This window comes from Protopterus annectens, chromosome 2.part1, assembly GCF_019279795.1.
Source record: "Protopterus annectens isolate FY-2018-M chromosome 2.part1, PAN1.0, whole genome shotgun sequence".
In the NCBI taxonomy this organism is placed as follows: Eukaryota; Metazoa; Chordata; order Ceratodontiformes; family Protopteridae; genus Protopterus; species Protopterus annectens.
In genome coordinates this window covers 515353981-515381466 of record NC_056729.1, presented here as the reverse complement: position 1 = coordinate 515381466, position 27486 = coordinate 515353981, and the positions used below count along the sequence as shown (strand labels likewise).

At 46.9% G+C, this 27486-nt stretch overlaps 1 protein-coding gene across 2 annotated transcripts in view; it reads left to right on the top strand.

Annotated features, from left to right (window-relative positions):
* The window catches only part of LOC122794130 (stem-loop binding protein), a 405733-nt gene that overhangs the window by 293264 nt on the left and 84983 nt on the right, over positions 1 to 27486 (top strand). The window lies entirely within an intron of this gene.

Genomic DNA, 27486 nt, shown 5'->3' with positions numbered 1-27486 from the left:
ATGTCTTTCAACGCAGAATGAATTTCAGCTTAATAGCACTTTAAACAATCTCTGAAAATTGTGGCTCATCATCTTATAACATCCAAACTCTGCTTGCTTTTGTGCTGGAACCATACTCTTTCAGCCTGTGTTGTATCGGATTTAAAAAGACTTGCCATCTCAGACCACCTCCATCCACCCCACACGCACACACACCATTTCATACAGAGATTGTTATTGCTGGGGGGGGGGGGTGTCTAGGCAGTTGTGAGGCGTTTTTTTCAACTCGCAGAAAAAAACAATTGCTAAAAAGAAAAATCAAAATTTAAGCTAACTGAAGTACTGAAAATTGTATAAGAGCTAAAAACTGAAGGTGGAAAAAGCATTGTACAGGGCAGACACTTGGTCCATCAAAATAAGGGTGGAAGAGAACACATTTTCCCCCAAGAGAGTCTTTCAATAATCTTTGTGTACATCGGGTTAAGGAGCATGCTGTTATGAGCTGCACAGTATAACCTTAAGATCCCACTCCCACAGGGGGGGGGGCGCAACCCAACTAGCAGGCTCATTGAGCAGAAGCATAGCAGACTCCCATGAGTGACGACTACACAGGGAGGTTCTCTTCTCTGACACAAATGGAGAAATGCCGGAGGTGGATTTTTAACCTGTCATAAGAACTTTTTCAGATTTGTTGTTTTTTTTTTTTTTTACAGTATTTTGTTCAGAAGCTCACTTTCTTGGTTTGTTGGAAGGGCACATTTTATTTAATATACAAAGGGTCCTTCAGTGTTTGACAGATTTCATGCAGACATGTAAGACATGTATAGTTCCATTAAGATGCACTTAGCTGCTGTAGCAGCATGCCTACCTCCATACCCACTTTCATTTCCAGAAGGACAGTTAAGTAGCATACCTCTCAACCATACTAAATTCCTTGGACTTTATCAGATGTTCATAGTGTTTCACTGTTGCAGTCATTACTCTTGGGTTATCCTGCTGGCAGGCTACCCGCAGTCCGCCAGAATTCCAAAGTCTAGGTCCGGCGTCTGTTGCTGTCGCCTCTTCCCTGACGTCAGTGCATCAGGGGTATAAAAGATGCAGCAGACGCCATTTTCTTCAGTCTTTTTCGCTGCGCGGTGCCTGAAGCAAAAGCAGTTCGCAAGTGCAGGTCGGCAGACTCCGGAGATTTTCAAATCTGAATTTCAGAACCGAAGTATTCATTAAAGCTAAGTACCCCGTTGGGGAAACTTCTTTTTTCTTGCTCCAGACAGATGTCAGAAAGTTAACAGTTGTATTTCTTGTGGGAAGCAAATGCCTCATAAGGATTTTCACTCTTACTGTATTCCTTGCCTAGGCCCTGATCACAACGTTGCTAGCTGTCTGTTTTGTGCTAGGTTCAACCAACGCACTATCAAGCGTCTGTTCGATTTTGCATTTCATTACTTTTGGCCGCCAATGTAATTATATAATGCCGGCGGAACAGCCGACAACCAGCTTACAAAAAGCACAAGGACAAGGATAGGCATCCGAGGTCCAAAACCGACGTCAAAGCCTCTTCTAGGCCAGTCGTCGGTTCTCATTGAGGTGCTTTCGCAGCCCCTGGCACCTGCTACCTCAGAGCCACAGGCCGCTACCGACTTCCAAGTGGAGCCGACTGGGCCTCTGGAAACTCAAGGTATTGGACACTCTGAAATCAATCCTTCAGATGGGTCCGGAGCCGCTGAGCAGGCATCTGCTTCTGAGGGTGTCTTCAGGCTGACACAACTATATGGTAAGCCATCTTCAACTTCAAAGACTAAAGCTCTAAAGATAAAGAAACAAGTACAGCATTCTCCTATTCAGACTTCCATGCCTAAAAAAACAGATGCTCAAAATGGCTGAAGACCTAATTACTTTTATCAGGAGGGGGATGGGAGCCCCTGATCAGAGGTCTAAGCAAGAGAGAGTATGATTCTTCTGATCAGGTTTCGGTTTCCTCTGATTCCTCTTCTGAACAGGATTACCCCATGGTTCCTTAAGAGGATTCTGATGCTGAAGATCCATTCCTTCAGCCTCTCCTGAGGACTATTCTTTTGGGGAACACTGCATACTATGAGGGAGCATTTTCACTGGGAGAGCCAAGATTATTCTGAGTCTAAGAAAAGGCTCTGAGACTTCCTGCTTCTTCCTCAGCACAGACCCCTAGCTATTCCACCTGTTCTAGACATTGTAGATTATGTATTTTCAGAGTCCGGACTGTCCCCTGACTCTTTACCCCCTGCACCTGCCAAGCCAGACAGGTATTACAGGGTCCCGGATTCTCATAATAAATTCCTATATAAAAACCCTGCAGCAGACCCAGAAACCATCTCTCAGGGTCCCAAGGGGGTTAAAGCTTCCACTGCAAAAAAACCCTGTCCCCTCTGATAGGGATTCTAGGGCTCTAGACAGACGGGGGGGGGAAAGGTTTACACTTCTGCCACCCTGGTTGTATGGGCTTTGAATTGTCAATTTCATATGCTTAAATATCAGCAATATTTAATGTCACTACTTAAACAAAAATATTGACAAATACTGAATGTTCAGTGAACAAAGAATTGCAGGATTTATTGCATGCAACTGAAGAAGTGGGAAAGCATACTTTGCAATGTGGTTATGATTCACTGGAGGCCTCTTGCAGGGCTGCTGTTAGAGGTTCTGTTATTAGAAGGCATGCTTGGTTAAAGGAACAAAATCTGCCTGATCATGTCAAAGCAAAATTATTAGATGCACCATTACAGCATGATACTTTGGTTCTAAAGCAGAAGAGGTGTTGAAAAAAATGGAGAATAAAGCAAAATCCATGCAGCCAGTAAAGGATTTTTTACAGGTATAGCCACCCAGGTTTTAGCAGGAACTGGCCTTCTAAAAATTGGTCCTTTCCTGTCTGACAGACCACAAAGAGGTCGATACAGACGTCCCAGAGGCAGATCTCAATCCCAAGGCTCATGCAGACCTAGACAATGGGGCGCTCCTACCTCCAAAAACGGAAAAGACAAATCACAGCCTTACAAGAAACAGTCCCAATGACTTTCCTCTACCAGTTCCAAGCAGTTTTCTTTTGACAGCCCTCTTGGGAGGGGGGGGGGCCTAGCACTTCAAATTGGCAAATGGTTACCCAAGACAAATAGGTTCTGAACAGTGTCCCAAGGCTACAGGTTCCATTTTCACACTCTACCAAGGTCAAAGGGCATAGGCACAAAAACAAATTACAGCCCTCATGGACATGAGGGCCATTCAGCAAGTACCACAACAAGAGCAGGGGCAAGGATTTTACTCCAGACTTTCTAGTACCCAGGAAGGACAAAACCTGGACACCAATTCTGGACCTGTCTATACTAAATACATTTCTGGAAGTTCCAAAATTCAAGTTAACTCTTCAGCAGCTACTGCCCATGCTAGGCAAGAGGGCTTGGCTCGTAACTTTGGACCTAAGAGGCATACCTGCATGTTCCAATCAGACAGTCTTGCAGAAGATACCTCAGATTCATAGCTGGCTCAATGCATTACCAATTCTCTGCACTGCCCTTTGGCTGATCTACTGCGCCCAGGGTCTTTACAAAATGTGTGGCACCAGTGATTGCGTTTTGCAGACAAAAAGGAATTCAAATATATCCCTACTTGGACTGCCTTATTCAAGCCGAGAACGAAGACCCTCTTCTACAGCATCTGGTGTTTGTAAAAAGATTACTAACTGGCCTAGGGTACACAGTATGAAAAACCAAAACTAGTGCCCTCAAGAGATAATTATCCTGGGTGCAAGCTTAAATACAACTGCCCAGATGGCTTATCTCACGCCAGACAAATAACTGACTACTTCAAGAAATTGGCAACAAAAACCCACTTATCTGCAAGGAAAATCCTGCAGGCCTTGGGTTTCATGGCATCCTGCATTCTACTAATTCCACATGCCAGACTGCATGTGAGGAAACTACAATGGTATCTAAAGAGTGTTTGGACTCAGCATTACCACAGCCTGGAGACAGTAATTGCACTCATTCCATGCCTGCAACAGGAGTTTCGATGGTGGGCAGAAGCCTGTCCCCACAACAAGCGTCTGCCATTCAGTTTACCCACAGCCAGACAGACACTGACAACGGATGCATCAGATTATGCCTGGGGGGCTCATATGGCAGGAAAATGTATTCGGGCACATGGCCTGCAAACCAGATGCATCTTCACATCAATCAAAAAGAGATGCTAGCTGTTCAAAATGCCCTGACAGCTTTCAGGGACCTGCTTCATCCAGGACAAGTACTGATAGACAAACACTATGGTCATGTGGTACATAAACAAGCAGGGAGGTACTCATTCTTACCCCCCCCCCCCCTTGCAGACAAGCAATGACCTTATGGGACACAGCATTGGCTTTTCAAGTTCACCTACAAGCACAATTCCTGCCAGGAAAAACAAAGACTCTGGCAGACAAACTAAGCAGAAACTTCATGGATCCCCACAAATGGAAACTGGATCCACAAGTCTTCAGGATAAGGAAATGGGGACGCCCATACATAGATCTATTTGCCTCCCCTCACAATTGTCAATTGCAGAGTTTTTGCCTAAGAATTTACCACAAGCAAGCATGGAAAGTAGACGCCCTATCATTCAGCTGGAAAAATCTAACAGTATATGCTTTCCCCCTCTGCCTCTCCTTCCCAGAGTACTCCTTAAGATCAGACAAAAGCCAAAAATGATTCTGATTGCACCAGACTGGCCACGCCAGCACTGGTACCCAATCCTAAAAAGCTTGTCTCAAGGTCCAGCATGGATATTGCCTCAAAATAATCAGATCCTGCACAGCTAACACATTACCTTAAATCTGGCAGCATGGCGGATAATGTAGCCTTTCAGAAAACCCCTTTCAAAAGCTGTTATGGATGTTATCTTGGAGGCCAGGAGGCCCAGTACCAGATAATCTTATGCAGAAAATGGAAGATTCTGTGCTTGGAATCAGGAACAAGGCATTGTCACGTCTGTACCAAATATTCCTCAGAATTTACAATACCTAACTGAGATGCTGAACAAAGGCCTTTCTTTCTCATCAATTAAGATTCATGCCTCTGCCATTTCTACATATTACAATACGGAACCACCTATCTTTTCTCATCCTTTAATAAGGCAGTACCTCAGAGGGGCCAAAAACATTAGGCCTCCAAGGAAAGCACCAATTCCGGCCTGGGACCTCTATCTTTCGGAAAAACTCACACTGCCTCTTTTGAGCCAGCATCCACAGCGGATATTAAATTCTTATCCTGGAAAACAGCTCTGCTCCTATCCCTAACCTCTGCAAGACAAGTCTGAGTTACAAGCACTCATGGCTGTGGAACCTTTCATCATTTTTCATCCAGACAGGGTTTCTCTAAGGACAAACCCTACATTTCTGCCTAAGGTGGCGTTCAGTGTGGCCCTCAGTCAAACCATTCACTTGCCTACCTTTTACCCAAATCCACAGAACAAGGGTGAGAAAATTCTGCATTCTTTGGACAGGCACAGGTAGTTGCGCTTCTACTTGGACAGAACTAAAGCTTTCAGAAAGACTGAGCAACTTTGTGTCATATGCTGCAGGATCACGAGGAAAGGCAATATCAAAACAGACTATTTTAAATGGATAGGCCATTGCATCCGTTTCTGCTATTCAGAACATGGCAAATCAGTGCTTAAGGGCATTAGGCCTCATTCCACCAGAGCAGCAGCCACTTCAGCAGCAGCCTTCCTCAGGAGTGCCAACCAAAAATCTTAGGCTGTAACTTGGGAGTTCAATGCACACCTTTACAAAGCACTACCACTTGCCTCTCTACTCTAAGTCCAGAGCAGGCTTCACCACTGCAGTTCTGCAAGGCCTCATAGCCTCTCCTAATCCTATTTAGCCCAGCCACCCATCCTCAGCTTTGGGATTCAACCCAAGAGTAATGACTGCAACAGTGAAACACTAACCTAGTACAGTTGTGTACCTACCATAAATGTAGATGTTAGAGTGGTATTCACTGTTGCAGTCCAGGTTACCCACCCACCATCCCCCTTCTCTTTGCTAGGACTTATCTACACTTCTCTATCCTATACAACCTTTTTGATGTATTTGCTTGTAGATGAAGGAAATGTTTTTGTGCATGCATTTCTTATTGCTAACATTTTTCAGCCTACCTATTTGGGGCACCTGACATCTGGGGCAAGAAACTGAAGAAAATGGCATCTGCTGCATCTTTTATACCCCTGGCACACTGACCTCAGGGAAGAGGCGACAGCAACCGTCGCCGGACCTAGACTTTGAAATTCTGACCGACTGCGGGTAGCCTGCCAGCAGGATAACCTAAGAGTAATGACTGCAACAGTGAGTACACTCTAGCATTTACATTTATGGTAGGTACACAACTGTACTTTTTGAGCCCAAATGTATGGAGTGCCACGAATTCTTGAGTGGCCCTTTCAGGTCCCGATTTTTTACTTTTACGTAGGGCCCCAGGCCATCTGTCACTACACATTGTCAGCATATCATCAGCATAGTGAGGCAGTGCCTGACTGCCTGTTGGACACAAATGAGAGATCTAAAAATAAATAAATAAAATCTTTACAGTAGCTGCTCGCCCACAACTTGCAGCACTGCAGCAGCCAACCAAAGAAGACCTTTCATAAATGAGACTAGTTCAGTGGTGTCCTGCTTCTGTTTTTCTGTTATTGCTAATCTCTCCCAGCTTGAAAGCTTCTTTGGGTAGATATCTGTACCTGCAACAGGAAATGCTTAAAATAACCAAGGAGTGGCACTAAAACACGAACACAACCAAACCACTAAAAACAAGGACGCACGAGTATGATCACTTTTAAGCATATCAATTTAATAGTTCGCTTTTCATTCAAAGACTTCATCAAAGTTATCACACTCCTACCTCCTTTGTTTTTAGTGGCTTGGTTTTAATAGGAAATGCTTCTTAGTAAAGTTTTCTGTGTTCAAGGAATTCTACTAGACTCTGTCTTTAAGTATGAACTATCCTGCCGTTGCTCATTCTCTTTATTAGTCCATGGTCAGTGGAATCCTTTCTCGCTGGTGCTTAATGTTTTAGCTAGCTGCGAAAGTGTAGTTTTCATCAGTGTATTTGAAGTGCTGTGTGCGTTGCATGGATAGCCAGAAACCAACTAACTGCATAACAGGCTAGACCTTGAAGTGAACAATTTTATTTAAATTATAACTAACAGCTCCAACTAGTGCGTTAAAAGAACTACGTCATCACCCAGAGTTAATGTTGGTCCATGTAGTGTCTGCCTGCTTCTGTACTGTATTTGTTTGCCTTTGTCAGGGGGCGGCTTCTGGCAGGACTTGGTTTTTTTTCAGAAATGTAAAGGAATGGCTGCTATAAAAGCATATTGAACGGAGGGTTCCCCAAAGAGGACTGACATTTGAATAAAGTGTTGCTCTGTTTTTCTGCTTGGTGTGTCTAGCAGTATGATGGGCCAGTTTATAATGAAGTATCCAGGGTCTCTGTGGGGGGGGATTGGAGGAAGCTTGGAGTTGGACTGGTTCAAGGCAGTCGACCCAGGGACTCAGAAAGACTGTACCAGCATTAAAGACCTGTGTGACCGTCCATGTACCAGCAAAAAGTGCAGAAGCAATGGAGCTGTTGACTGTGTAAATGGGGGAAAAATCCTGAGCTGGCCTGCAATTACAGGCAGTTGTAAAATTGAGACAGGCAGATCTTTTCCAACAGTTAGAAAATGAGGTGGAACCATGGAATGCTTCTGTTAAGATCTAGCAGAAGTTCTATTGTGTCGGTGACCTGTTTATCCCAAACATGCCCACCATTTTAGGCATTGCTTACATGGGCAGTAAATGTTTAGCTGGCCTATTTGACTCTTGGCAGAAAGAAGAATGTCAAGAAGTAATAGAGAGCAGAAGGAAAATACCCGATATGGAGTATAATTAGAAATGTTTGTATACTTTTTGGAGAGGCTGGATGAAGGTTAGAGAGTTGTAAAAAGAAACTGTGCATGCGTGTGCTTGTCTGTTTTGTCTGCGTTTGTGTGTGTTTGTGTCTGTGTATTAATATTTACATGAAGTTTAATAACTACAAGACTTAGAAATACTGAGGAGGTACTCTGCTAATCCCCCTTCTATAGCCACTAATATAACTTTAGTACACATTTTGATAAGCCTTTTTCCATGCAAAACTCTCTACACTATATAAAAAAATATATATATTGAAGTCCTTGTTTTGCTTGCTCTTAATTGCCCTCAGCCGGAAAATGCAACAGGACATAACTCCTAATCTGAAGTGATTTTTGGAAATGCCTTCTTACTAGAGCAGATAAAAACACAGCAGTGCAGAGATGTCCTATTCCCATGTTGTATTCTGCATATGGGTTTACTCCTCTAGTCTCTCATATGTACGGCCAGTATCCAACCTGTGTTTCCTGAGGAACCGTCTGAACCCTCAGAGCTCCTGCAATCTCCTGTTTCTACGCGGACGTCCTCTGGACCACTTAAGAGAAGGGAAATGAGAACATATTTTTTCACAACAAAGCATGCCTGATTAGTAGGCTTTCAGTCAAAGCCTTTTTAGTGAGTGCATTTATGGTATTGCCTATCCCTGCTGTTACTGACCCCACTTCTCTTCTGAGCCCCAGGCCTCAGCTTACTGAAACAGCTACTAGAGAAGAAGTTATTTCAGATTCCTCAGAGGAATCCTGGTCTTGTAACTCATCTGTCTTCCCCTTTGGGATACAGATCCCCAGAGGAAGAGTATGTGTAGACCCTGACTCCCCAGTTGAAGACTTTACCTTTGGGGAAAATATTAGCAGGATGAAGGAACACTTTAAATGAAAATCCTCAGACTAGGGTACAAAAGAGGTATTGCAACCTCATTCAAATGCAAACCCCCAGCTCATCTGCTGTTCCTCCTATCCAGCCTGCCTTTTTAGATGCCTTCTCTTCAGCATCCCTGAACCGTGACTCCCAACAGCCTGCTCCATGCAGACCAGACATGTTTTAGAAGGTGCCTGACACTGCCAAGCATCTAAGTGCTCACCTGTGGTTTCCTGCCACTCATTCTCTACAGATGGTCTCCAAACTCCTTCCTACTATCAGCATTCTCCCTGCTGACAAAGACAGCAAGACCATGGAAAGGTTGGGCAAAAAGATCTATACTTTGGCTACCTTGGCTTTCAGAGCTACAACTACCAGACTCGCATGGCCAAGTATACTATGCCTTGTCCCTCTTAGAATCTGGCACCAAACATCTGGCAGGTGTTCCAGACCCCCCTGTCAAAGCATCACTATTCTCTCCTGGCTCTCCCTTCCCAGGTTACCAGACACTCTTAAGTGCAGATGTCCTTCTATTCCAGTGTTGCAGTATTCTACATGTGGGTTTACCCTTCCTGTCCAGTTCTACCGGCCAGGTTTCCAAAGATTTTCAGTCCCTCTAGGTGCGTCTGACGCAGCTGGAATGTGGGCCATAAAAGTGACATCTGCACGCTCCAGCCCTCCAAACTTCTCAGACGCTAGTCTTGCGCCAGGTGCACCTGCTACGAACGTTGGATTCAAAAAGACTCCGAAAGAATCCCCAATGGGGTACTTAACTGTCTTATTTGTTAGTCTGTTAATGTCATCTGGTAAGGGCAAGTGCAGTCGGCAGATTCCCCACAAAGACTCGCATGACCATTCTCTTTTTTGTTTAGGCAGGAAACACTACCACAAGAACTGTGCCATTTGTCGTTCTAAAGAGTTAGATGACATACCTGACTGTGCAGCCAAAGCCTCCCTGTCTTCCCTGATGGCTGTCATCCCTCAAGTGAATAGACACTCATTGAGGTAGCTATGATGCAGCTGAAGCCTCAGCCAGGTCAGCTGCATCAGCTTCAGTATTAAGGAGACACTCATGGCTACGACTACAGCCTGTCCCAGAGGATTTTAGGGCCAAACTCCTGGACGCACCTTTGGACCACTCAGCAGTTTTTGGTGAAAGTGGCTGACCTTTTTGAATCCTTACAACAGAAAGGTAAAGAATTAGACTTTAAACACATCCTGTTCTTGCCTGTTGCCAAGTTCCAGGGGGACTACCCGTCCAAGACCCAATTTATCAGGAAATCCTCCAGACCTGCTGCTCCACGGTCTAGAAAACCTGCTTAGAAGACTGCATCTGTCTAGGCCAGCTCAGCTTTCCAGCCAAAGGCCTCCCTTTCCTGATAGGTCAGGTAGTATCAGACTCCCTGACCAAATTTCAGCCCCAGCCCCTTGTCCACCCCCCTTCTACCTGCCTGTCACGGTCTCCCTGCATGGTCACTCATTGCCACGGGCAAAGTAATCCTGTCCATCCTACAGGATGGCTACTTCATGTCCTGGATCACTCCCCCATCAAGGATGGGTATCCCATAGCCCCCATCCAGTCAACTAGCCCTCCATCAGGTGCTGCAAACCCTACTTCAGGGCACCATAGAGCTAGTTCCGGCACAAGCGAAAAGAAAGATTCTATTCCAGAATCTTTTTGTTACCCAGGAAGGAAGGTCCATGGAGGCTAATTCTAGACCTCTCACCTCAACCCCTTCATAAAGGTCCCTACCTTCAGGATGCTCTCCCTACCCACTCTTTCCACTCATCCTTCCACAAAGATTCATGGTAACCTGGGACATAAGGATGCCTACCTTCACGTAATTCTAAAGCTCGTCTTCAGGAAATACCGAAGGTTCCTTGCTGGCCCTTTTAACTTTCAGTTTTGTGCCTTGCCCTTTGGGTTTTTTTACTGCACCCAGGATGTTCAAATGCCTCACTCCATTTGTTGCCTTCTGCAGGGAAAAGTGAAGTCGGATATTCCCTTACCTAGACAACCTAGTCCAGGCAAAAAAGATAGGGAAACCTCATCTAAGCCATTCCCAGGACATGCTGGTTATCCTCCAGGCTCTAAGTTTTTTGATAAATTTCCCAAAGTCCCACCAAGTCTCACCTCAACCCTACACAAGATATTGTCTTCCTGGGTTGCAAAATCAGAACAGACTTCATGAAGGCCTTTCTTCCAGCAGAATAAGTGGTATCCCTTCAGAACCACCTCAATTTTGCTATACAAGCAACAGAACTGACTGCAAGGCAATTTCTCAGACTTCTAGGCTACATGGCAGGTACCACCCCCATGTTGCCAATAGCATGGATGCACATGAGGAAATTTCAGTGGTACCTCCGGTTGGTGTGGACCCGGCACTCCCACCCACTGGAGTTCAGGATCCTGTTGCTCCGCTGTCTACATCAGGAGCTGAGATGGTGGGTGGCTCGGGTAGTCCAAAACCCAGGTCTGCCTCTGTAAGCACCCCCTCCCAGACCATGTACACAGATGTCTCAGACTTGGGCTGGGGAGTTCCTTTGGGGGGGAAAGGAAACCACAACTGACTCCAAGACCACATAAACATGAGAAATGAGGACCATTTACAGGCCTTCCAGCCATACCTAGCAGGGCCCTCTAAAGATATTCAGACAACACCACAGTCCTGTGGTGTCTCAACAAGCAGGGAGGGACCAAATAATGCCTTCTATACAGACTAGCTCTGCAGCTGTGGGAACTGGTTACTACACGGGATCACCCTCCAGGCAGCCTACATCCCATCCCTGCACAACAACCAGCTAGATTACCTAAGCAGAACCACCTCAAACAGCCACGAGTGGATGCTGCAGAGAGTGCATGTCCTTCAAGAATGCAACTGCAGTCATAACATATGGGTTGTCCTGCCTCTGGCAGCCCTCGGTCGGCCGGATTCCAAAGTCTGGGTCCATTTTCTTCAGTCTTTCTTGCCGCGCAGTGCCCGAAGCAGAAGCAGTTTGCAAGTGCCGGTCGGTCAGCTCCTGTATTCTTCGAATCCGAAGTCATCGAAAAAAAGCTAAGTACCCCGTTGGGGACCTTTTCTTGCCTCAGCCGATGTCAGAAATTACTGAAAAAGTTAACAATTGTCTGTCTTGTGGTAAACAAATAACTCATAAGGATTTCCACTCTTACTGTCTTCCTTGCCTTGGCCCAGACCACGACGTCCCGGCCTGTGTCGCCTGTGCTCGCTTCAATAAGCGCGCACTCAGGCGCCGGGCGGAGTTCGCTGAAGACTTTTTCGGCGATAAATTTGCTTATACAATGCCGTCGGAACTTCCGACATCGCAGACTCCTAAGAAACTAAAAGACCGGGACCGACATCCTCAGCCCGCGTCTTCCGACTCACGCCAAAACCTACCGCGAGTGCTCCGGTTCCCCCTGAGACTGTTATTTCACTGCTCCGAACCGAAGACACCGCATTACCGATATCTCCGATACCGGAGGCCACACCGACGCCAGTTATAGTTTTTCCTCCGGATACTGAAACCGAGGAAATGCCCGAGACCATTGCTGTAGATAAGGTCACTCCTGCACGTGGAGCTGCTAGGCCTCCTATGGCCATGTCTATTAAGGCCTACACACGTGCTAAGGCAGCCAGCAAGACCAAGCACCTTACTGCTAAAGCCTTACCTCAGCCTACTCCTGAGACACAAATCATGACTATGGCTGCAAACTTAATTTCCATGATTAGAGGTTCACAGGCCCATCCTGAGAGAGTATCCCAGTTTCCTTCTGATAAGAGGCCCCGGGTTGAACCCCCTGACCCTATCCCTTCAGATGAAGATTCTGAGGACTCTGTTCACTCCGATGGCCAGGAAGAGCTCTTCCAGACCTATGAGGACTCTGATGCAGAGGATTCCATCCCTTCGGCCTCCCCTCCTGAGGATATTTCTTTTGGGGAAGTTCTGCATACCATGAGGGAACATTTTAAGTGGCAAGGCCAGGAATATTCTGATTCCAGAAAGCGCCTTTGAACCTTCCTTAAAAAGCCCCAACACAGGCCCCTGGCTAATACCTCCTGTGCTTCATGTTTTGGATGACCTATACTCTGACTCCAGTGTTACCCCGGATACTATTCCTCCTGCTCCAGCCAAGCCTGAGAGATATAGGGTCCCAGAAACACATTCTCATTTCTTTAGGGCCCATGCTGTTGATTTAGAAACTATTTCTCAGGGACCTAAAGAGGTTTCAGCATCCACCTCCAAAAATCCTTTGCCTTCCAACAGGGAAGCTAGGTCATTAGAGAGATGGGGGAAAAAGGTGTACACCTCCACTACTTTATCTATGAGAGCTCTGAATTGCCTCTTTCATATGTTTCAATATCAGGATTACCTGTTAGATGATTTACAGAAAACATTGGCCTCTCCTGAACCTTTAGACAGGAAGTCTTTGCAGGAAGCTGTACATAATTCTCAGCAAGTCGGCAATCACTTTCTGCAGTGTGGATATGATGCATTGGAAGCTTCATGTAGGGCAGCTATGACAGGGGTGGTCATTCGTAGACATGCATGGTTAAAAGAACAACCTCTACCAGATCATGTTAAGGCAAAACTTCTTGATGCACCCTTGGAAAAGAACAAGCTTTTTGGTGCTAATGCTAAAGATGTGTTAAAGTCCATCGAGGAAAAAGCAAAATCAGTTCAGACGGTCAAAGATTTCCTCCAGGTTCAGCCACCCAGATTCAGCAGGAATTGGCCTTCTAAAAACTGGTCCTTTCCTAACCCTGAAAGATTTCAAAGGGGTAAAAACAGGCGTGGCCGAGGAAGAGGACAATACAGAGGTTCTTACAGGGGACGACAATGGCAACCAGCAAACCAAAGAAGTGACGCAGGGGTTTCCTCTGCCCCACAGGGACAATCTCAATGACTTTCCTCTACTTCCACTGACCAAGGAGCAAATAGAAGCTCCCTAGGGCGGAAAATTATCTCTGTTTTCAGACAATTGGCACAGATTGACAAAGGACAAATGGATTTTGGACATTATAGACCAAGGTTACAGGTTCGACTTTCATACCTTACCAAGAAAACAAGGCATGCCAAACCTTCCACAAAACCAGAGGGCAGAGGCTATCAAGCAAATTTCTCTGCTTGCTCAGATCAAAGCAATAGAAAGAGTTCCACAACAAGAACAAGGCCAGGGGTTTTACTCGAGACTGTTCTTTGTTCCAAGAAAAGAAACTCAATGGAGACCAATACTGGATTTGTCCGCATTAAACACTTTTCTCATAGTACCAAAGTTCAAAATGCTGACTACAGCAACTCCTTCCCATGCTGGGCAAGGGGTCTTGGGTGATTACTCTGGACCTCAAGGAGGCATACCTGCATGTCCCTATCAGACACAGCTGCAGAAGATACCTCAGATTTCTTGCAGGGCCAGAGCATCATCAATTCTCAGCATTGCCATTTGGCTTGTCTACTGCGCCCAGAGTATTCACAAAATGCCTGGCTTCAGTAATTGCTCATTGCAGGCTCCAGGGGATCCAAATTTACCCGTACCTGGACGACTGCCTCATACAAGCGGACGACAAATTGATTTTGACAAAAAACTTGAACTATGTCATACAATTGCTACAGGCTCTGGGATACACAGTCAACTTCCAAAAGTCAAGACCTCAGCCATCCCAGCAAATAACCTTCTTAGGAGCCAATTTAGACACAGCCTCTCAAATGGCTTACCTGACAGAAGACAAGCAAGAGAAGTTAACTCATTATTTCAAAGGTTTGGCAAAACTCACCCAGATGACTGCAAGGAGATTCCTACAGGCCCTGGGTTACATGGCATCCGGCATTCTCCTGGTTCCATTAGCAAGACTACACATGGTACCTAAAAAGCCTATGGTCTCAGCACAGCAACAACCTAGAGACAAGCATACCGCTCATTCCATGCCTACAAAAGGAATTCCTATGGTGGGCCTCGGTAAGCCAGGCAAGTACAGGTATGTAATTCAAAAAACCTCAGATAACACAGACCATGACCACAGACGCCTCAGACCTTGGATGGGGGGGCGCACATGGAGGGCAGATGTATACAAGGACAATGGTCTCCAAAGGAAACACATCTGCATATAAACCAAAAGGAAATGCTGGCAATAATGCATGCCATCGAGGCCTTTCGACATCATCTTCAGCAAGGCCATCTACTGATACGGACAGACAACACCACTGTGATGTGGTACATAAACAAGCAAGGGTGCACCCATTCTTACCCCCTTTGCAGGCTGACAATGAATCTTTGGGAAAAATCACTGAGCCTAAACATACAGTTGCAATCCCAGTTTGTTCCAGGCAAAGACAATGTGCTGGCGGACAGCCTAAGCAGGAATTTCATAGATCCACACGAGTGGAGGTTACATCCGAAAATCTTCACACAACTCACCGCGACATGGGGCAGGCCAGAAGTAGACCTATTTGCCTCCCACCTCAACCATAATCTACAAAAATTCTGTTCAAGGACATATCATTCACAAGCTTGGAAAATAGATGCTCTTTCATTCAACTGGAACTTCCTAAAAATCTATGCATTCCCACCTCTGCCACTGATGACCACAGTATTACTAAAGATCAAAGCAGAGAGGCCCAAGGGGATCCTAATAGCTCCAGACTGGCCAAGACAACACTGGTATCCACTACTACGGAGCATATGTCAAAACAAAGTGGGCCCTTCCCCAGTGGCCCCTACTTTTGACAACACAACTTCAAAACAGTGCATCCAAACCTTCAGACGCTGCAGCTAACAGCCTGGGAGATCCCATGAATAACCTCAATCTATCTCTCTCCAAGGAAGTTCAGCGGATATTAACAGAAGCTCGAAGACCATCCACCAGAAAGGTTTACTTAGCAAAATGGAAGAGATTCAGCATTTGGAATACCAGCAAGGGACATGATGCATCATTATTGAACATCCCACTCATCCTGGAATATTTGGCAGATATGCTACAGAATGGACTCTCATATTCTTCCATAAAGATACATGCTTCAGCTATTTCAGCTAGATATAACACTGATCCGCCTGTGTTTTCACATCCTTTAAGGCAATTCCTCAGGGGAATCAAGAACATTAAGCCACCAAGAAAGGCTCCAGTGCCAACTTGGGACCTCAACTTTGTCCTAGAAAAACTTACTCTACCTCCCTTTGAGCCAGCAGCTTCAGTGGACTTGCAGTTTATCTCCTGGAAGACAGCTTTCCTGTTGGCAATTACCTCAGCAAGAAGGGTTTCGGAGCTACAGGCCCTAATGGCAGTACCACCGTTCATAATCTTTCAGAGACGGGGTCTCCTTAAGAACCAACCCTACTTTTATGCCAAAGGTGGTATCTAGGGTTTCTTTAAATCAAGCTATACACCTGCCTACTTTCTTCCCCAATCCTGAGAGCAAAGGGGAAAGACTGTTGCATACCTTGGACATTCACAGACAACTTCGCTACTACCTGGACAGAACCAAGACCAGTAGGAAGTCTGATCAGCTTTTTGTAGCTTACGCCCCTGGAGTACAAGGAAAAGCAATGTCCAAACAGACTATTTCAAAATGGATTGGACATTGCATCAGATTTTGTTATTCCTTCCATGGGAAGAATGTTCCAGCCAATGTCAGACCACACTCCACCAGAGCTGCAGCCACCTCTACAGCATTCTTAAGAGGGGTGCCTACAAAAGACCTTCTAGAAGCTGCTACATGGAGCTCCGTGCCTACATTCTCCAAACACTACAATCTCCCTTTATACTCCAGATCCAGAGCAGGTTTTGCTTCGGCAGTCCTGCAGGGTTTGATTGCCACTCCATCTCTTTCCTAGAGCATTCCTCCTCCCGCAGCTAAGCTATGGTATTCAACCCATATGTTATGACTGCAGTTGCATTCTTGAAGGACATAGTACAGTTATCTACCTACCATAAATGTAGATGTCCGATAGATATGCAACTGCAGTCGGATTTTCCCTCCCTCCATACCCCTCTATGCTTTGGGTCCACTCCTATCCCTGTTTCTCTTAGCTGGGGATATCTGTTATGGTGTATGTGTCTGGAATCCTGTTTTTGTCTTCCAATTTGATTACAGCCTTCCTTGGAGGGCACCTGGCATCTGGGGCAAGAAACACTGAAGAAAATGGCGTCGGCTGATGCTTATACTCCAGCCGCTCTGACGTCGGAGAAATGCGACATCAGCCGACGTCGGACCCAGACTTTGGAATCCGGCCGACCGAGGGCTGCCTGAGGCAGGACAACCCATATGTTATGACTGCAGTTGCATATCTATCGGACATCTACATTTATGGTAGGTACAAAACTGTACTTTTTCCTGAATGTGGTCCACAAGTGGGGTATTCCAGAGATGGACCCATTTGCCTCTTCTATAAACGGGCAGCTTCCTGGCTACTGCACCAGGACACTGGACCCCAAGGCATTAGCAACAGATGCCTTCTCCGTGACCTGGAAGGGGAAATTCCTGTATGCATTTCCCCCCCTTCCCATTGATGCAAAGGGTCCTGCTGAAAATTCAGCAGGACTCCCAAAATCTTGTTGGTGACTCCTAGTGGCCAAGACAGCACTGGTTTCCTCTGCACCTGTCCAAGAGCAATCACCACAAGTTACCCCCTTCAGTGGCATCACCACGAGTTACCCCCTTCAGTGGACCTGCTCACACAGAATAAGGGGATTCTGATACACCTACAGTGGGAAATCCTTGCACTTCACCCTGTGGCTGATAGGTGTCTGAATGGGATCAGAATCCTGTACAAAGATGATGTGCTCACTGTCCTGCAGGAGGCCAGGAAACCTAACTCAAGGAAATCCTCTAAATGGAAAAGGTTTTCCATTTGGTGTCACAAGACTGTTGGACCTGCTGGAAAGCGATATTACTCTAATCCTGTCTTACCTGTGTGAACTTGACAGGCCTGTCACACTCATCTGTGAAAGCACATTTGTCTGCTAGCTCTGGCTTCCTCTGGAACCTCCCCATGCATCCAGACTCTTGCTAAACTGTTCCTAAAAAAGGGTACTGCACTTGAGACCACCCAGGAAAACCCTCCCCTCCCCCCGGAACCTCAACTATATATTAGAAAAACCACACGAGCCAGCAGACGAAGCTCCCATAAAATTTAGCACATGGAAAACTCTTTTACTGGTAGTCCTGATCTCAGCCAGAAGGGTCTTAGAATTGCAAGCTCTTATAGCCACACTTCATTTTCTAATCTTCCGCCTGGACAGGGTGACTCTCAGGATTAGCCTGTCATTCACTCCCAGAGTAGTGAATGACCTACCTTTGAACAAGGCCATCCACTTGCCTACTTTCTTCCCTAATCTGCAGGGGGATAGTGAGAGAGTACTTCATTCCCTAGACGTCCACAGATGACTAGGGTTATCTTCAGAAGTCAAACCTTTTAGGAAATCCTGACCAACTTGTTCGTCTCCTTCCACCCTATACCCCCCTGGGGACATGTATGAGCAAACAGACCATCTCGGTATGGATTTCCAGTGCCATTTCCTTCTGCTACCTACACCATGGAACCTTAGATAACAGATGTCGTTCTCTTCCATGTTGCAGTATTCCTTCCCCTCTTGTCAGACTGCACTTGCTCTCCTGGGTGACTATGGCTAGGCTATGTCCTTATAGGACTGGCTCTGACTGTTTAGGTTCTGAGGGCTGGTGCGTGCAGATGTCATTTTTATGGCCCACGTTCCAGCTGCCACGTCAGACGTTGACGCACCTAGAGTGGCTGAAAATCTTTGGAAACCTGGCTGGTAGAACTGGAGAGGAAGGGTAAACCCACATGTAGAATACTGCAACATGGAAGAGGACATCCAAGGTTATGGTAAGATTTTACACACTTTCCTTCCTTAAACTACAGAAAAAAGAACTCGCAAGTAAAGTTACTCCCTGGATAGAACAAAACACAGACCGATTAGCTACTTAATTGTGCAGAAAACATCCATCTCAAAGCAAATTGTATTTTTTCACACTTTATGGTAGACCATTATGTGGGAACATATCTCACTTCAGTGGGGGCACTGCTGCTACTAAAGCCTTTCTTGGGGAAATTGATAATAGCAACATTCTCGAAGTTGCCACAGTTTTCAATACACACTTCCAAGTACTGCAGAGTAAATGTTATAGGACTGTCACAGCAAAACCATGCTCTAGGCATAAGGCACACTGCTACCTTCCACATGGCTAATGGGATAACCACCCAAAGGTCAGTGGAGGACCGCTTTGGAAGTAGTTTAAACTAACAGTGCAGTGTGTTGCCAACTTACCTTAATTATATTATAGATGTTTAAGTACAGATCTGAAGTAGTTACTTCATTTGATCTGCAACCTGTGGGTGTCTGATCAGACAGCTTTCCAAGCTCCAAGATCAGAGCTCCTAGCTCCTCCCCCTACCCATAATCCCCTAGTACCAACCACATTACCTCAGATCGTTTTTTTGCCGCGGCTAAAGAAACTTCCTTGTGAAGAGCTCCTGGCTGGGGGAGATCATTGCTGGTTTTTAAACCAATTTTTCTCACAGTTTTGTGTGTTAAGTTTCCCTTTTCTGCTTCTGCTAGTTGTTTGGGTCACTTTTGTTTAATTTATAACTAAATTATTTTCACTCCCCTCCCCCTCCTAGTGTTTGGGTGTGTGTGTGAGAAAGATGTCAGAAGGGCCTAAGCTTTCTCCAGCTGATGGCCACACTCAGTGCGTTTTGTGCCTGGGGGCAGCCCATTTGTCAGAGGCCTGCCAAATCTGTGCGGCCTTTAACCCCCGGGCACTCCGGGATAGGAAGAACAAGCTGATCCTGGCGGGAAAGCTCCCCCAGGAGTCGGCTTCTTCCTCTCCCGTTCGGGTTCCAGCTGCTTCGGCGCCATCTATCCCCTTAGCTCTACCCGGGACTCAACCTCCCTCATCGGGTTTGAGCTTTGGGGAAACTAGTGCCTCTTCCCTCAGAGAGAAGAGGCACAAGGATGGACATAAGTCCCATAAAAGGCGGGCCGAATCTCATCCTTCGGCTCCGCCAACAAAACTATTAAAATCTCCCTCTAGGGTCTCCGGATCCCCCTCCTCTCGGCGCCGTTCACCCTGTTTTTCACCGGAGGAGGAGGATAGGTCTCCCTCTATCTTCGAGGCAGCCCTCCTGGCCTGCCACTACTTCATCTAGGTCGACCTGAAGCATCTCCGAAGCGGATATGGATAGGATGATGCGTCTGTTCTTACAGACCCAAATGCAGATGGGGATGCTCTTGCCCCTGGGAGGGAGTGCAGGCCCCATATTTGCCCCGCTCACTCCTGACTCGTTTTCGGGTCTGAGTCATTGGATCCAGACCCTTTCGGACCCGGGGAACTGTCGGTGCCGATAGCGGTTGTCTCCGCAGACTATACCTTCGAGCTTGTCAGACCAGAGCTCTCTGGGCCGAGGGCTGAGCGTCGGATCCGAGGGAGTTGCTGTGTCTTCGGCGCTGTTGGCGTCTGAGCATGCCTCAGCGCCGACTGCATCTGCTACGACCCCGATCCCTTCCTTGGATCCGAGGAGATTGCTCTCAGAGGCTGGTGAGAGTGGTTCTCCTTCGGCTTTTGAGGTAGTGGTGAGGGTACTGTCTAGGTCCTCCAGATCCCCGACCCGGGCTTCGGATCCACCAGCACCCCCACTGTATGAGGGTCTGTCTTCCATCATCTGTCCATCTGGACAGCCTGCCTAAGCCCTCCAGCTAGTTCCTGTGGAGGAACAACAACCCGTGGACGAGCCTTCTTCGGACAGTCCCACAGAGGAGGTCCCTCAAACATCGGTGCAAAAGGAGGCACCTGGACTCCCCCCGAGTCCATTACCACAGACACGGACTTAGATGATATGGAGGGTTCCCCAAGGTCACTCCCTGAAGATGTCTCCTTTGGACATCATTGCGTATTGGAGGGGGGTGGTCAGCCCAAAAGCCTTCCCTTGATGAGTCCGTGTTCTTGGAGGCCTTTGAGGCAGGCCCATCTACCTCTTGGGTGTCCCCTCTGGCCGACCCCCTGGTGGACTTAATTACCACCAGGGCTTGGAAGGAGCCCGACACCGTGGAGCCAATTCCAAGGCGCCCCGATAAGGTCCTCAGCCCACCCACACGTAGACCGTCTTGGGCCAAAGGAACCCCCGTTGATGCTATGTTGGTGGCAGCGGCCACCAGAAAAGAACTTGCACAGGAGAGTTCTTCGGTTCACCCGCTGGATAAGGAATCTCGAGCGCTTGACCGGATTGGGAAGCGGATGTTTGCTTCAGCGACCTTTTCTAAGGGCGCTGAACTATATGGCACATACTATTAGGCTACAGCGAGACTTGATTAAGGAATACGCTGCAGCCCCCCCCCCCCCCCCAGAGTCCATGTCGGTCCCAGACAAAAAGGTTTTTGAGACTCGAATGGCCACTCTAAAATCCATCTCAAATACTTCTATGCAGCTTCTCTCCCATGCAATGGAGGGGCCGCTAGAGCTAGCGGAGCCAGGGTAGTCTTGCGATGTTTCTCCTGGCTCCATCTGCGACTTCACGGACCCCTTCAAGGCGTCCTTCGCGATCGCCCCTTTTGACTGTTCTGCCTTGTTTGGCAAAACTGTTCGTGATACGCTGGTCCAAAGCGAAAAGGACGGGAAGACGCTGTCTGCTGTCTGAGTCCGCTTCTCTAATCCCCAAAGATCCTTCTCCAGGAATCGGAGGGGACAAAAGAAGCTGTGGTTCCATAAGTCTCGGCAATCCCATCCTGCTGCGGACCACTCATCCTCCAGGGGCAGAGGAGGACAAGGTGGACGCTGGCCCAGAGGCAGAGGGGGGCCGCGTAATTTCGGGTCTAGAGAACCTTTCTCGGAACCACGCAACAGCCCTGAGGGCTTGCCCGACTGTCCCTCTCTGGTGGCAGTTGGGGGGCGATTGTCGGGGCACCTGTCAAACTGCGAGTCCCTTACAACAGATCGATGGGTGCTCCAGATCATATCTAGAGGTTACTTTATTCCATTCATAAACCTTCCCCCCAAATCCAAACGCCTCCCCGATGTCCCACCCGATTAGAGGGAGGCAACGGCTTTGGAAATTTCAAAGCTAAGAAAGAGCCATCCAGCCCATCCCCCCATACCAGTCCGGATTGGGTTATTACTCCAGGTTCTTTTTGGTGCCAAAGAAAACGGGGTACCTTCCGCCCTGAACCTGTTCATACCCAAAGAAAAGTTCCGGATGGTCACTCTCCAATCTATTCTCCCCCTGCTGCGGGAGAACGACTGGATGTGCTCGCTAGACCTCAAGGATGCGTTTTACCACATATTAATGGACAAACGATCCAGGAGGTTTCTCCGCTTCCGGCTCGGAGCCAGTCATTATCAATTCAGGGTTCTTCCATTCGGCCTCACCTCAGCCCCCAGAGTGTTCACCAAGGTCATGGCAGTGGTTGCAGCCCACCTGAGACTCCAGGGCATTCGGGTCTTCCCTTACCTAGACGACTGGCTCCTCACCGCGACCAACAAGCATCAGCTCTGTGTGGCGAGAGGTTATGCTCTGTCTCTGGCCTGCAACCTAGGCATCTCGGTAAACCTGCAGAAATCCTGCCTGTGCCCCACTCAAGCCCTAGAATTCATAGGGGCCAGTTTAGATACACAAATTTCCAAAGTTGTTCTAACATCAGTCAGGCTGAGCAGCTTGTCATTCCAAGTGTTAGCCCTTCTTCGGAGCCCTGCTCCTCCAGCGGAGTTGGTCCTGAGGGCACTGTGGTCTGTCAGCAGCGATCGGTCTCTCCCTCCATGCTCGTCTGCGAATGCGCATTTTACAATGGACCCTTCAAGTCCAATGGTCCTTGTCGATCCACCCATTATGCATGCCAATTCCCCTGAGCAGGGTGTGCAGGGACTCCCTTCTGTGGTGGTTACAGGCGCAGGAACTCAGAGAAGGGCGACCTTTTGTAATTCCTCTGGCCAAAGCCACGTGGACCACGGACGATTCTTGCCTCGGGGGGGGGGGGGGCATTGTTCAGGCAGATCTGTTCAAGGCACCCTAGAGACCGCATTACATATCAATGTCCTAGAGATGAGGGCGGTGCTTTTAGCGTTGCAAGCTCTCCGCGACCTTCTTCCCATAGGGACTATTGCAATCCAGACTGACATGTCAGTAGTCTGGTATATAAACAAACAAGGAGGGACCAGATCTTATCCCCTGTGTCAAGAAGCCATAAGAGTGTGGGAATGGGTGATTTCCACCAACCGCTTTCAGATAGCCATGCACATTCCGGGGCGGTCCAACATATTAGCGGACAAGCTAAGTCGAGTGTTCCTCACTCCATACGAGTGGTCTCTGAATCCATCTGTTGCGAAGCAGATCTTCCACAAATGGGGTCAGCCTCGCTGCGACCTTTTCGCTTCTTTAAACAAAATGCAGCGAGTACTTCGCGATAGTTCCCCCCAGAGGGGAGACCCCCAGAGATGCTCTAGTCCATGCTTGGCCTCCCGGACTCCTTTATGCTTATCCCCCCCCCCCCCCTCCAACTTATGATGAAATTCATCTAGAAAGCCTGTCTGAGGAGCAGAGTTATCCTCATAGCCCCATTCTGGCCACAACAGATCTGGTTCCCCTTTCTACGGTCTCACTGTGTGGCTCCCCCATGGATTCTGGATCCCAGTCCAGACCTAATCTCGCACCCAGCGAGATGCCATACCCCAAACCTGGTCAATATCAAACTTGCTGCTTGGTTGATCCAGTTCCATTAATGGCTAGGACTCCCGGTATCTCATCCCCCGTTAAGGCCATCCTGGTGGCGGCTCATAAACCATCTACCAGGAAACTTTACAGCAGTAAATGGAAACGTTTTTCCATCTGGGCCAAAGATAAAGAATTGGACCCTTTTGCTGTCCCTATTCCGACTATTCTGGACTTCCTTTCTCTGCTTTTTAGACAGGGAACAAGTGCCTCCACAGTCAAGGTGCAGTTGGCGGCCATCTCCCATTTTCAACTGCATAGGTTCCTTAGCATCTACTAAGTTGTGCAAAACCTTCTTAAGAGGCATTTTTCTTTTGAAACCACCTGTCAAGACTGTGGTGCCCCCGTGGGATCTCACTCTGGTCTTACAAGCCTTAACGAGACCACATTTTGAGCCGGCGGCCTCGGCTCCATTAAAGTTCTTGTCTTGGAAAACTGCTTTCTTAGTGGCTATTACTTCGGCCAAGAGTTTCAGAACTACAAGCTCTGTGTATTAAACCTCCGTACCTTATTTTTCACAAAGATAGTGTCCCTCAGGGCTAACCGTCTTTCTTGCCTAAGGTGGCTACAGAATCGAACATTAATCGATCAATAAATCTTCCTGTATTTTTCCCAAATTTTCTCAACAAAGGAGAATATACGTTGCACAAATTGGATGTACACAGACAACTGCATTTTTACTTGCACAGGACTAAAGAGTTTCGCAAGTCGGACTAGTTGTTTGTTTCTTATGCAAAATCAGCCATGGGCAAGGCAATTACTAAAGTGACTGTAGCAAATTGGATCTGTCAGTGCATTATGCTGGGATACACCTCATCTGGGAAGCCAGCTCTGGTTGGCGTCAGTGCTCATTCCACAAGATCTGTAGCTACCTCAACAGCCTCTTGGTTTAGGGTTCCAGTAGACAATATTTGTTCAGCAGCTACCTGGTCCTCATCTCATACTTTAATTTCTCATTACAAACTGGATATCATTTCCAGAAGTAGGGCTTCTTTTGGCTCCGCGGTGCTTCGGAATATCCTTCCATAAGGACCACCCAGGTTCTATAGGTTAGCTGGGGACCTGTCCCACAGGTTGCAGATCAAATGAAGTAACTACTTCAGATATAGAAGTTATGTACTCACCATAACGTTCCATCTGAGTAGATACTTCATTTGTCTGCAACCGACCCCCCCCCCCCCCTGCCATCCCCCGAACCTCGGGAAAATTCTCTGATAATTTGGAGTTGGTTTCTGTCTCGAGTTGTTGAGGCAAAAAAAACTATCTGATGTAATGTGGTTGGTACTAGGGGATTATGGGTATGGGGGAGGAGCTATGAGCTCTGATCTTGGAAAGCTGCCGGATTGGATCCGAGGTCGGATCCGGCACCCACAGGTTGCAGACAAATGAAGTATCTACTCAGATGGAACATTATGGTGAGTACATAACTTCTATTTACTGCTGCTCTTCAGCTTCCAATCCCCCTTCCTCACTTTCTGGGGTATATTGGACTGGGAGTGTGGGTACTGATTTAGTTTTTTTCCTCTAGTTTGGGTTGCTTGCCTGAGCACCTGCTTCTGACTAGCTGTGGTTGAAAGGACTACCAGTAGTACAGGCTTTGTCTCTAAAGATTTTTTCCTGGGCAGATATCTTGCCCTTTTTCTGGGTGGAGCTCTTGTAAGAGAACAATAGGCCAAAGATGGCCATTCATTCATCTTTCTCTGTACTGTGGCTTGGAGACTCCGTGAAGGAGTGGAAGAGCTCGGCTCAAACTTTTGCTGATCAGAGGACTCCTAATTGTTAGTTCCAGAAGTCAAACGTTTACAATTAAGGTGTTGATTAAGCTATATTTCTTTGCAGTGTCACTTGTAACAGTTTGTCATAAGTTGTCTAGGTGAAGTACTAATATATAACTATTCAATCTTTATATGTTGATCATAACTGCTTTGCCGTCCTGAGGCTGTGGTAGTGCAGCCATTTCAACCCATGTTCAAATGGTCAGTGTATATAATGTGGCTGGACTGAGCACAAAGATGCAGTTTATATACGGTATTATTAGTATATGGGTTTGTAGGATTCTACTGTTTTGTTCTCCCACCAGATCAACAACATGCTTATTTGCAAAGGTTTAGTGGGATTGTAATGATTTCATAGCAGGAGAGCTCATTTGGGACAGCTTTTAATGCTTTTTCACACTAAGCCAATTTGCCAAAGCCATGCTTCAGTCAGGCTCTGCTTCAAGTGCAGCTAAGTGTGCTCTCCTGATATTTGCTCTTTTTATTAACACTTCTAGTGAACCCAGGCTGCCTTGTGCTGGAGTTAGGTGTAGGGAATTGCTTTAACTACCTGTTAAGTGTACTCGCGAGGTCCAGAACTCTCTATTGAAAGTGGAGCTGAGATTTTCTCTTAACACAATTACTACTAGAATTCCCACTCCTGGTGAGATTGATGTCTGGAAACCTAACAGGACCACATCATTTTGTAGTTCAAAGGCTTTGGTAAGAGTTGACTAGAAGTTTTTGTCCCTTAAATGCCTTTCACCCCTATAAGATCTAAGATTTTTGTGTGGGGTAGACACTGAAAAGTAACAACCCTTCCTGAATCTGTCCTGGAGGTATGGACTTCTCCACATTAAATTTGTGGCAGTGCTGTAGGGAAAGCAAGACACTGGCTGTATGTCATCCTTTCTTCCCTAAAGGATGAGCTAATGTAGGTTATTTTTGAGACACCTGTCTGGTGTGTTTGGCCAGGGTTTGGTCTCCAGATGAGCTGATGGATGTTGATTGTCTTGGAGGATCTCTGCAACATCCAGACCACTTTCTCCTCCTGTCCTCCCCAGTATCCCAGTAATTATTCATCTGCTAATGCATAAGTCCTCATCTTACAGGACCATCTATTGAGAAGCCTCTTCTGTTTCCTCTGAATTGGAGAGTAGTCACTAAGGGGAGGCAGTTATCTCCACAAGAATGTTGTAGTAGGCCTTGATGTGTAAGGAACTTTCAGACCTTTCTAGATAGGTGGCACTTGGAGGCAACACCCTTTGTCATGGTCAGCAGTTGTCTTCTAGTAGGCTCAAATTGTACACTCTAAAGTCCAAACTTTTTCTTCTGAGAAAGGGAAGTGGTTTTGCTCTGTACCCTTTTGTTCTGAAGGGGACAAGTGTCTTCATCTTGTATTGGTCCTCACTGACTTTGAGCACATCTGTTGTATCAAATTCCAGATAGTTGCTCTCCAGGGAGTACGGTACCCACTGTGGGGATGATTGGATGTTGCTAGGCATGTTGGATGCCTTCTGGGCACTGTCTAGTGTCCACAAGATGTTACTTCAGTTCTGAAGTAGTTTACTTCATTTGCTTTTCAACCTGTGGGTATCCAGATCAGATCTGAAATGGAAGCTTCACCAGCATCTGATCTGAGCTCCAAGCTCCTCCCCTTACCCATAACACCCCTCCATCTCCTTCCTTTCCTCAGAGCTCGTTTGCCACTACTTAGCCTAGCATCGTGGTCTCTGAGCTCCAGGCGTGTTGAGTGTCTATAAAGCACTTTTTTAGGTAAGAGTCTATTTTCTAACAGCTGGGTCAGGTTTTCCCTTTCTTCTCCTACCTCGTTGTGCGTCTCGTTTCATAGCAAAAAAAAGTCTGTTAGTGTAATACTTACCTTTCCCCCTCTCCTCATTAATGTATGCGTGGTTGGGTCAGGTAAAGACCTTTCATTTCTTTCTCTTTCCTAACATGGCTGAGCAGGCTATTTTTAAGAAGTGCACAGTGTGGCCACAAGCTATCCCCAGCCAATGGCCACACTGTGTGCATTGTGTTTAGGAGCCTCTCACCTGTCTACTGATTGCCCGATTTGTGCAGGCTTTAATCCGAAGCCCTTGAAAGACTGCAAGGCCAAACTTATGGAGGGGCTACTTCTGCTTCAGGGGCGGCTGTCCCCATGACTACTTCAGTCATGCCTATGACTCTACTACTCCTTCCTCCTCGAAGGCTGGTACTCACCTTCCTGA